General features: G+C 37.0%; 1 long non-coding RNA gene across 1 annotated transcript; it reads right to left on the bottom strand.

Annotated features, from left to right (window-relative positions):
* Positions 1–752: 752 nt before the first annotated feature.
* On the bottom strand, positions 753–5,646 carry LOC107593027 (uncharacterized). Its single transcript, XR_001610050.1, has 4 exons — positions 5,589–5,646; positions 4,344–4,550; positions 4,157–4,248; positions 753–896 (listed from the first exon to the last, which is right to left on the bottom strand). It is a non-coding gene; the product is annotated as an uncharacterized lncRNA (long non-coding RNA).
* Between the last annotated feature and the right edge of the window lie 4,445 nt (positions 5,647–10,091).

Below are 10,091 nucleotides of genomic sequence, written 5' to 3' on the forward strand. Positions count from 1 at the left end.
GAATGTGTGTCAGACAGATGCACTTTGCAGCAGGGTGCCAGATTTGCAGCAAGTTGCACTATCATCAATGGGTTAATGTTAACTTCGTCAGCTGGTCACGGATATGGACACCACCTGTCTCTGAAGACCTGAGATCCTTGTTGTCAATGGTGCATGAGGGCATAATCGTTTTCAAACAGTTATCCATCACTCCTTCTTTCATTCTGTTCTTTCTTTTCTGCTCTGCTCTCCCAAAGGAGCATGTATTCAGTAAGTATTTTCTCATCTTGTTAGAGCAAGTCAAGTCACCTTTATTTATATAGCGCTTTATACAATACCGATTGTGCCAAAGCAGCTTTACAGTGTCAAACAGGAAAATAGTTTGGTAATAATGCAAGATGACAATAACAAAGAGTCATTTTCTCCAGCTAAAGTCAGTTCATTGATGATTCAATGATATCATCATCCAGTTCAGTTCTCTTCCAATAGTGTCTGTGCAATCAGTCAAGCGTCTCAAACTAAGCAAGCCAAAGGCGACAGTGGCAAGGAACCCAAACTCTATCGGTGACAGAAATGGAGAAAAACATTGGGAGAAACCAGGCTCAGTCAGGAGGCCAGACGATACCAGCTTGGTGTGGGTTCATTCCAGACTGTGGCACAGTTCTGATTGGTCAGCAAGAGGAAGATGATAATAAGGTGCTAAATAGAAAAATAAGGCATCCAGGATAGAAACCCAGGAAGAAAGAGGACAAAGCTGCACCAAAGCTGGAGGGGTTTTACAGCAGTTTGGTATCAGAGAACTGTACAAGGTGCTTCTGAAGTTAACAAGGTCACATGACCATGACCCCAGATACTGATCCTTCTCCACAGCACTAATGGTCTTGCCAGTAATAAATATAACCCGGTTTCCAGACTTCCTAAGTAATAAAACAAAACAGTACATAACTTCCTTCATCACTTCACACATAATCATTTGAAAATGTGAGGCAAGAAGCTAATAGTGTTATGATATTTCACAATTGCAGCTTTGTTTTTTTTGTATTTGTGACTCTATTTTTCACAATGTGACTGTATCCAGCAGCCCAGTATCTTGCGCTTGTGACTTTATTTCCTGTGATTGTAACTTTATGTCTCACAGTGTGACCTCTTGTTTAAAATATAAGTTTCTATATAAGCTAGTACAATTTAGAAATCTGGGTTATGAAAATCTGAATCAGAAGTTCCTTGTCTGCTTGCTTGTTCTTACAATTTTGTGGTCCTGACCCTCAGCCAGGCCACCAGTGATTAATGTTGTGGTCATAAAGGGAAAGATCCTTTGAAACGTGAATCGCTTATGATGGAATTGACATCTTTGTAAGTTTTTGAAATATGGTTCAGTAGGCTGCTTCTACTGCTAATAAATATTAATAAATCTTTATTTTTAAAGGAATAATCACATCTGTTTTATTTTTAATTTTAACAGTAAACCTCTGTTGTGCAGCACTTTGTTCGCCAAAAAAAAAAAATCCTTGTCTGCTTGCTTGTTCTTACAATTTTGTGGTCCTGACCCTCAGCCAGGCCACCAGTGATTAATGTTGTGGTCATAAAGGGAAAGATCCTTTGAAACGTGAATCGCTTATGATGGAATTGACATCTTTGTAAGTTTTTGAAATATGGTTCAGTAGGCTGCTTCTACTGCTAATAAATATTAATAAATCTTTATTTTTAAAGGAATAATCACATCTGTTTTATTTTTATATAATGTTTATTTTAAAATATTTAAAAATATTTTATTTTTAACAGTAAACCTCTGTTGTGCAGCACTTTGTTCGCCAAAAAAAAATAAAAGGGTGTAGTTTTCATTTGATTATAAATTAAATTAATGTTTTATGCCTTCATCTGATTACCAGGAAAATTTTATAGGGCCCTACTATTGTTTAAAAAGGACCCTATACAAAAAAAAAATAGAACAGGTTTAAAATACAGGCATGTGGTTCTTAATTTCTTTTTATTAATTCACTATTTGTAAACTGATGTTTACTGTTAATATTTTAGAAATATCAATAGCATTTGTATTAAAACTATATTCACTGAATGTAATAAAAAAAATAGAGAATCGAATCGAATCGGGACATCTGAATCGATACCCAGCCCTACTAAACAGTGTCCTAACCAAATAATCAGGCTTGCGAGATATGATTAATGTGTGAGTAGTGCAGCCTATTCCTCACTTTCTTACATCTCGTCTCCAAAATAAAAAAAATATGTTTTATAGAGCGCAGTTCACAGCTCCCATATTCACCGTGAATCTGAGTTTTCACCTCAGCTGTTTTTATCTTATTTCACCTACGCTTATCCATCACTCCTTCTTTCATTATGTTCTTTCTTTTCTGCTCTGCTCTCCCAAAGGAGCATGTACTAAGCAAGCATTTTCTCGTCTCGTTAGAGCAGGAGAAGGGTAATAATAAGGTCCTAAATAGAAAAATAAGGCATCCAGGAGAGAAAACCAGGAAGAAAAAGGACAAAGCTACATCAAAATGTGGTTTGATTGGCGTGAGGAGGGGTTTTGCTGTGGTTTGGTATCAGAGAACTGTACAAGGTGCTTCTGATGTTAACATGGTCACATGACCATAACCCCAGATGCTGATCCTTCTCCACAGCACTAATGGTCTTGCCAGTAATGTAATAACACAAAGAAGTTCATACCTGGTCACAAGTGTGAGGCAAGAAGCTAATTACTGTTAGTGTTGTAAATAGGAATTTTTGTTCCTCCTAAACTTTTGTTAGATGGTCTGTTTTTTCAATATGCTGATCCTTTTGTTGCCTAGTTGCTGTTCATAATCACTATTTACATCAAGCTACAGTCTTCATCTGTCAGTCCAAGCTATACATTATACAGTGCATTATTGACTATTTGAAGGATTAAATACAATTTCTCATCACTTCCAGAGCATGTGTACAACAAAGAGGACAGGTTCAGTCTGATTAACGTACTTGCTGGATGAAACGGAGCTATAATCACATTATTCAGATCTGTTAGTCCGGTTTTGTAAAACATGGACTGTGTTGTCTGGTTGGATGTAATTTAAAGGAGACATATTATGCCTCTTTTTACAATATGTAATATAAATCTCTGGTGTCCCCAGACTGTGTCTGTAAAGTTTCAGCTCAAAATACCCCAAAGATAATTTATTATATCATTTTGAAAATGCCTATTTTGAGTGGATGCAGAAACATGCTATTTTTCGGGCCTGTGACCTGCTGCTCCCCGCCCCCTTTTCCAGAATAGAGCTGCGTCAATACAGCTCATACCTGCTAAAAACATCTGTTTTGGTTCAGCATGTGAGTACTAAACTAAGTTCTCATTCACACACAAGTTTACGTTAAAAACACACGAGTTACAAAAACAGTCGGTTATGTCTGTGAAGGTAAACAGCTGGGAAATAAATCGCTTGTTTATTTTTGATCTGTGTGGCAGCAGCAATATACAGTAGCCTAAATAAATCAATAAATCCCCTGATCTGTTGTCTCCTCTGAGGCTGGGACTCTAAATAGTGTTCTGTGCTCGTCTGTGCAGCCAAAGACAGAACAGTTAGCATGTTTTGCTCAAACTTTCGCCATTGCATTAAAACGAGTACACCTTTGTCGCTTGCTAAAACACAGTAATGGCACTGTGGGTGTAAACTTACAGATTAAGGGGCAGTAATATTATAATGAGATCCCTTTACCACGTCACCAAGGAAGCGAAATCAGACGCACTCGTTTTCTCAGAGGCTTGCAGAAAAAGGCTTACCAAAACAAAGTGATTGGGTTCATCTTTTTCACGTTTCCTTGGTTGGTAGATGCACCGGGGACCTGATTATAGCACTTAAAACCTGGAAATGCAGATTTTCATGATATGTCACCTTTAAAGCACTGACATGACATTTTAAAAAGATCAATCATCACACACCCCTTTTCCATATTTACTTGTGAGGGTGAATAAATAATTATATCATCTTAGTAGGTATATTTAGTAGGAATTTAGTTGGTATATAGAAAATAATCAGGCTGCAAAGCAACAAAATGTGATTATTTTAAAGGGGCTGGTTCTTTTCTATACCCACTGTGTGTGTGTGTATATATATATATATATAGCTCATTAATTGGCCAGGCTAAGTGTCTTTGCATATTGCTTTGTGAGCTCTGTTATATTTACATTTCTGTAACCATCTGCCTTTCTTTCCTCAGCAGTCATATCTGTCGGGGTATGCAGTGTTCCCTCTCTCCAGGGGGTCCCTTTAATTAAAACTGTGGATACAAAAAACAGGGAGAAAGAGTCCTATTAATCAAACTCAAACAGACCTGTGTTCAAAATCCAAAACTATCCTTCTCCCTCCTCTCACCCTCCATCCTATTTATTCCTTCATTTTCTTCTTCTGTCTTTCTCTTTTTGCCCTCCGTCTCTCGCTGCCTCTGAGCAGTCAGAAGAGCTTTGAAGGCCACACATTATACTGCACACATATACCAATACGAACACACATCACTGTCAAGCGCCGTGCCTTCCGGTTGTGTTGGGATTTGACTCTGGGCTCCAGCTGCCACTGAAGAAACTAAAATAAAATTGATTTGAATTTTTCTGCCCCAAAGAACAGTCACGATGGAGTTTTGAATGTTAACATAGCATTTCAAACACCAGTGGCATGTTTGTGAGTGTCTCTGCCCTCTGGACATTCAACTCATTCAACCAGTCAAGTAAAATTGCCAGGACTGAGGCTGTGTTTTTAAAGGTGCACTATAGAATTTTTTTGTTGTTGTTGTTGATGAACACAATGGATAGTTCAAAAAAAAAAAAAATGACAGAACCCGAAATAATAGCATCAACATTAGACTGTTTTACAGAGGTGCTGACAACTCTGATATTTTAGAGAATTAAAAAAATGACCCTTTTTCTATCAAACGACAACAAGGATTGAATCAGTTCCTGAACAAAATCTAGTTCCACCCTATATATATATATATATATATACAGTATATATTTATATAGTTTTTTGTGTGTGATCGATATGCTGTTTCACATGGTTTTATATCAAAATAGGGAAGAAAAGATGGATGCAATTTCCACTTCATGCAGAATTTAAACTTGGCATTTTATAGTCAGTTCTTCCTTTTGCATGTTGACTTTAACATTAAGCTTGAGTTATCCGAACCAAATATGATTAACCATTAACCAATGTTAGAAAAAAGTAAAGACAGGACTGATATTCACATTGTTTTTCTATTTTTTCATAAACAAATATTAATGCATTAATAAAAATATTATTTATTATATTATATTATATTATATTATATTATATTATATTATATATCAGGAAACACAGACTCAGATAATACGCTGAAACAACACACAATGGTTTATTGTAACAATCTGTGCACTAGGTGAATATACAAGCAACAACAACAGAGCTTGTGAGGTAGAATAGTCCATGGATGAAGAAAAGTAGCACCAAACACACTAATATTCCACAGTCGCTGGATATAACAGACAGTTATCTTATCTTTCAAGATGCTGGCGAAATCAAGGGGAGCTGGAGACTGGAGCAGTAAACCGGAGTTTCGGAGACAGGGAGAATATCACACATCTAAGTTACCCAGGTAAGTCGATTGCACAAATCAAGGAGTAGTCCTAGTCGTAGACCAGAAGCCAGAGATGTAGGTGCGGGCTTATATGCAGGGAGGAGGATGATGAGGTGATAGATTAGTGATAGGTGCAGATGATGACTGAATGAGTGCAGGTGTCTGTTGACCGGGAAGGATGTAGGGAAATGTAGTGCAAAGGTGGCATGTTACAGTGAGATTGTGACTATTATTATATTATATTTTACTTTCATATTCTAAACACAAAATAAGATATTTTAGAAAATGTTTCAACTGTTTTTGTTCATACACTGAACTTCAGTGGGGTCCAAAACAACATTGACCCCCACTGGACAAAAAACACTGAGGTTTGAAATGACATGAAGGTGAGTAAATGATGATAGAATATTCATATATAAATATTCATTTTGGGGTGATCTATCCCTTTAAGTAATTTTCATAGAAAGATGAGCTAGGAATAACAAGATTTGGTTCAGGTTAGGACACAGAAACCAACTTGATCAGCATGTAACTTACACAATCTGGTGGTTGGGAAAGAGTTCGACTAATGTTTCTTTATAACACGGGTATTGCATTTATTAGTCTTGGATCATTCAGTGGGTTAACATGAGCTCTGAATACGAGGTCACTCTACAAGGTCAAAATCAGACATTTTTGAAATCTCCATCTGCCAAAAAATGCATGTGGTAATTCATAGTTACAGGAGGGTCAAGATGAAGTAAATGGTCGGAAATGTCATGTCTTGAACTTTCTAATAAAGTTTCCATTACAACCATCTGAGATCTGGACGTGGGTTTACATCAGATGAGTTTATAGAGTCACAGGTCACTGCCTTTAATGGTATGTGAAAATAGAGGATTTGGGTGAATTTGGGGTGACATTCGGGCCCAGGCCCGGGCTGTGCGGCTCCCTGCTGAGGCCATGACAGTGAATTTGATGTGGGATTGTAGAGTTGTACTAACTCATTTCCCCTCCGTGTCCCCCAAGCTCCGCTCCTGGAGTCTTAAAGTAGCCCCATTGTGAGGGGTTGGATGTCACAGCACGGAATGCCCGGGTGATTTACAAAGATGCTCCTGTTCATTCCCACCCCCCTCTTTTCCTCTCTCCCACCTTCCCTCGCTCTGCCCTTCCCTCTCCATGTGCTCAGAGGCGAAGCCTGCTCAAATACAGGCTAAGTGATAGATGTGCTCTGTTACATGATCCACAGCACACTCCAACCCCTCTGATTCCAGCAGTACAGCACATTCCCAAAGACAAAGAGAACTTGGGAAAGAGGAAGTTCTTATACATCCACACATACATCGAGACCATGTGCATGCCCAAAGGACATTTTTGTCGCTCAGAGTTTGCTCTTTCATACAGTAACTTATTGGAGACTTAATGGAGTTTATGACTGTGTTTCATTTAAATATCAACCTTTTCGTAGATGTTTCTGCTCAAATTGCTCGACAGTTAACTTAAAAGTGAAAATTCTGTCATCATTTACTCATGTCGGTCCAAGCCTGCATTACTTTCTTTCTTATGTGTAACATAAAAGAAGATATTTTGAGTTGGATTTCAGTGTGTGTGTGTGTGTGTGTGTGTGTGTTTTTTTTTACATTGATAGGTATCAATGGGCAGCGAAACTGTTTAATTACCAACACTCTTAAAGACAGTCATGCAGGCTTGGAGCAACATAGGTAAGTAAATGATGACAGAATGTTAATTTTGAAGTAAACTATCCCTTTAAAATTGGACACAAATGGTTATTATTAACATGCACTAATATTTGATATACTGTATAAAGTGAATGTTGGATGGAACAGTTCAGATCATTTGGTCTTAGAAGAATTTCAACATTAGAAGAAGAAGAATTTATGACTTTTGATTGCAGCATTAGTATCTTGGCAAAATAAAGCACACTTTGAGGCATTGTTGAGAATCTCTTCTAAAACTCTAGAGGAGACGTGAGATTTTGAGGGACTTTTACTTTTTATAGCTTCTGCTTGTATTATTCTCCTTTTGTTAGTGCTGATTTGTCTTTCCTATACATCCAGATAGATCCAGAATAAAACCAGGGTATTTTTGAAAAGACAGATTCATATTTGTTTGACAGGAATGGATGTGCTTAAATCATTTCAAAATAATCTGGTCAAGATAATGGTGAGAAATGCTACGTTGCAGGACTATGACAAACTCTGCAGAGAATATTTGTGTCATTAATCAAGTTAATCCCACCAAACTGTGGTAAACCACTAGACACCAAACAAAAACAAAAACACCGTCTGTTTGATGGTTAATGTTTTTGCTATGCTGCCCTATCAGTGAGACCGCGGGAGACACAAGAGGTTAGTTTTCTGTAATGTCTCTGTGGTTATCCTCCACTTGAACTTCTATTCACTCACTCTGAATTTGACTGTCTACCAAGGGCTGTGATGTGTACACAGGCCAGTGTTTTGGAGTCACTTATATACCACTATACACACCAGAGAAGAGTTCACACAGTCCTTCTATTTCTGTGGATCAGGACATGAAACCACTGGTTGACATAGAGGGGGAATTTGTGTATCATTCATGATTGAACTTGAGTCATGTAATGTATTTCAATGTGAACTGGGACTAAATGTAGGATGGGACTAATTTCAACCATTAGGACTCGATTGCTTTATTAAAATTACATACCAGAATGATTTAGGCATGAACCTATGCACCTATTGTTTACTATATGTGACCCTGGACAACAAAACCAGTCATAAGGGTGAGAAAAATGAAAAGATGAACAAATAAGCTTTCCATTGATGTATGGTTTGTTAGGATAGGACAATATTTGGCCGAGATACAACTATTTGAAAATACGGAATCTGAGGGTGCAAAAAAAAACTAAATACTGAGAAAATCGCCTTTAAAGTTGTCCAAATGAAGTTCTTAGCAATGCATATTACTCATCAAAAATTTAGTTTTGATATATTTTATATGTTTTGTCTTATTCAAATGAGTAGGGTTACATGATTAATCAAAATAAAACCAAAATCGTGATATGGCATCCATAGACTTCCAAAAATATTATTGTTTACAGTTATATTGTAAAATTAATATATAATATATATTTAAAAAAAAAGATATAGTATTCATAAAATATTTTTATTTAAAATATAAATATCACATTCTTTGCAATAACAATATTTCTTTGGTCAATTTTATTTAATAATAATAATAATAATTTATTATTAGCCCTACAAACAAGCACAATAAATCTGCACCTTTTTTAAAATCACATTTTTAGTCACAATCTTAATTTTTAACAGAAAAAAAGTACAATTCACCCCCCCATACCCCCACCCCCCACACACACACACACACACTCAATTCAGTTTGGTTGTGTAGACGAATGTATTCTAGCAGACCATCTCGTTTTGAGTCCGCTAACAATTTTTTCTGCACATTTTCCACCGTTTCCAAAACCCAAATATTCTCTTATTAATATTCACACACTTGTTCACACATTCCGTCCAGCCACGCTCACAAACACACACAAACAGTCTTTTATTTACACAGTCACTCAATGTGTCAGCTTTTCCATCGAATGGCCATCCAGCCTTATTTGATGAGAGGTAGTCAGTCTGAACTTAATTCAAATCATGTGGCCAGATGGAGTGAGTGATATATATACAGAGACAGGCAGTGAAAGACATAAAAGACAGTGAGAGAAAGAAGGGCTCAAGTCTAACCCTTGAAAAGTATCAGATCAGTCTTCACTTGTATTTTCTTGGATGATATCCTGCGCCCTCTATGTTTGTTTGTCTAAGAGTGTTATAGAGCTGGTTTGTTTGTGTGTGTCAGAGAGATGTAAAGTCTTCTCCACCCTCTGCTCAGCTGGACAGGAACTCTGAGGCGTCTACACCAGGACTCCAGCTGTTTGGCCCAAATGTCCTTGCATCACACACACACTCTATTTTATCGTTGCAAGATCTGTATAGAATATATACAGGGTCCTGAATCTTAATTGAAGCTGAGTCAGGGTGAATCTTTATTGTTAAATGTTTGATTACTAACTCTCTGGACAAAAACCATGAGCATTGTTTTGTTTGTGTGTGTCTGAGAGTCAGAGAATGTTTGGGCCTTTGTACCCATTGATTTTTCTGACGTAAATCCTTAGGCAACACTTCACACATGTCAAAAAACTCTGTAGCTCAAAGAAACATGCATTGGCTTTTGTTACACATTTAGATGATAAGTTCATCCAAAAACGAACTTGAACTTGTGTTTGCAATACAGTGAAAATGGATGATGAAATGGAAAGGACCAAAAGCACTATACAAGTCATTTGAAGTTTTGGTCATGTGACATGCAGGAACTGATATTGTGTTTGTCGAAAATGATGGTAGCCAACTATTTTTGAATTGAACTCATATTTGAGTTTGGTCCTCATACAAAGCTTCAAAAGACTTATAATACTGTATAACATTCAAGCCATATATGAAAACTTACTTTTGTGGTCTTTTTTTGTCAGTTTTAGA

The sequence above is a fragment of the Sinocyclocheilus grahami genome, unplaced genomic scaffold (assembly GCF_001515645.1).
Source record: "Sinocyclocheilus grahami isolate Dianchi unplaced genomic scaffold, SAMN03320097.WGS_v1.1 scaffold162.1, whole genome shotgun sequence".
Lineage (NCBI taxonomy): Eukaryota > Metazoa > Chordata > Actinopteri > Cypriniformes > Cyprinidae > Sinocyclocheilus > Sinocyclocheilus grahami.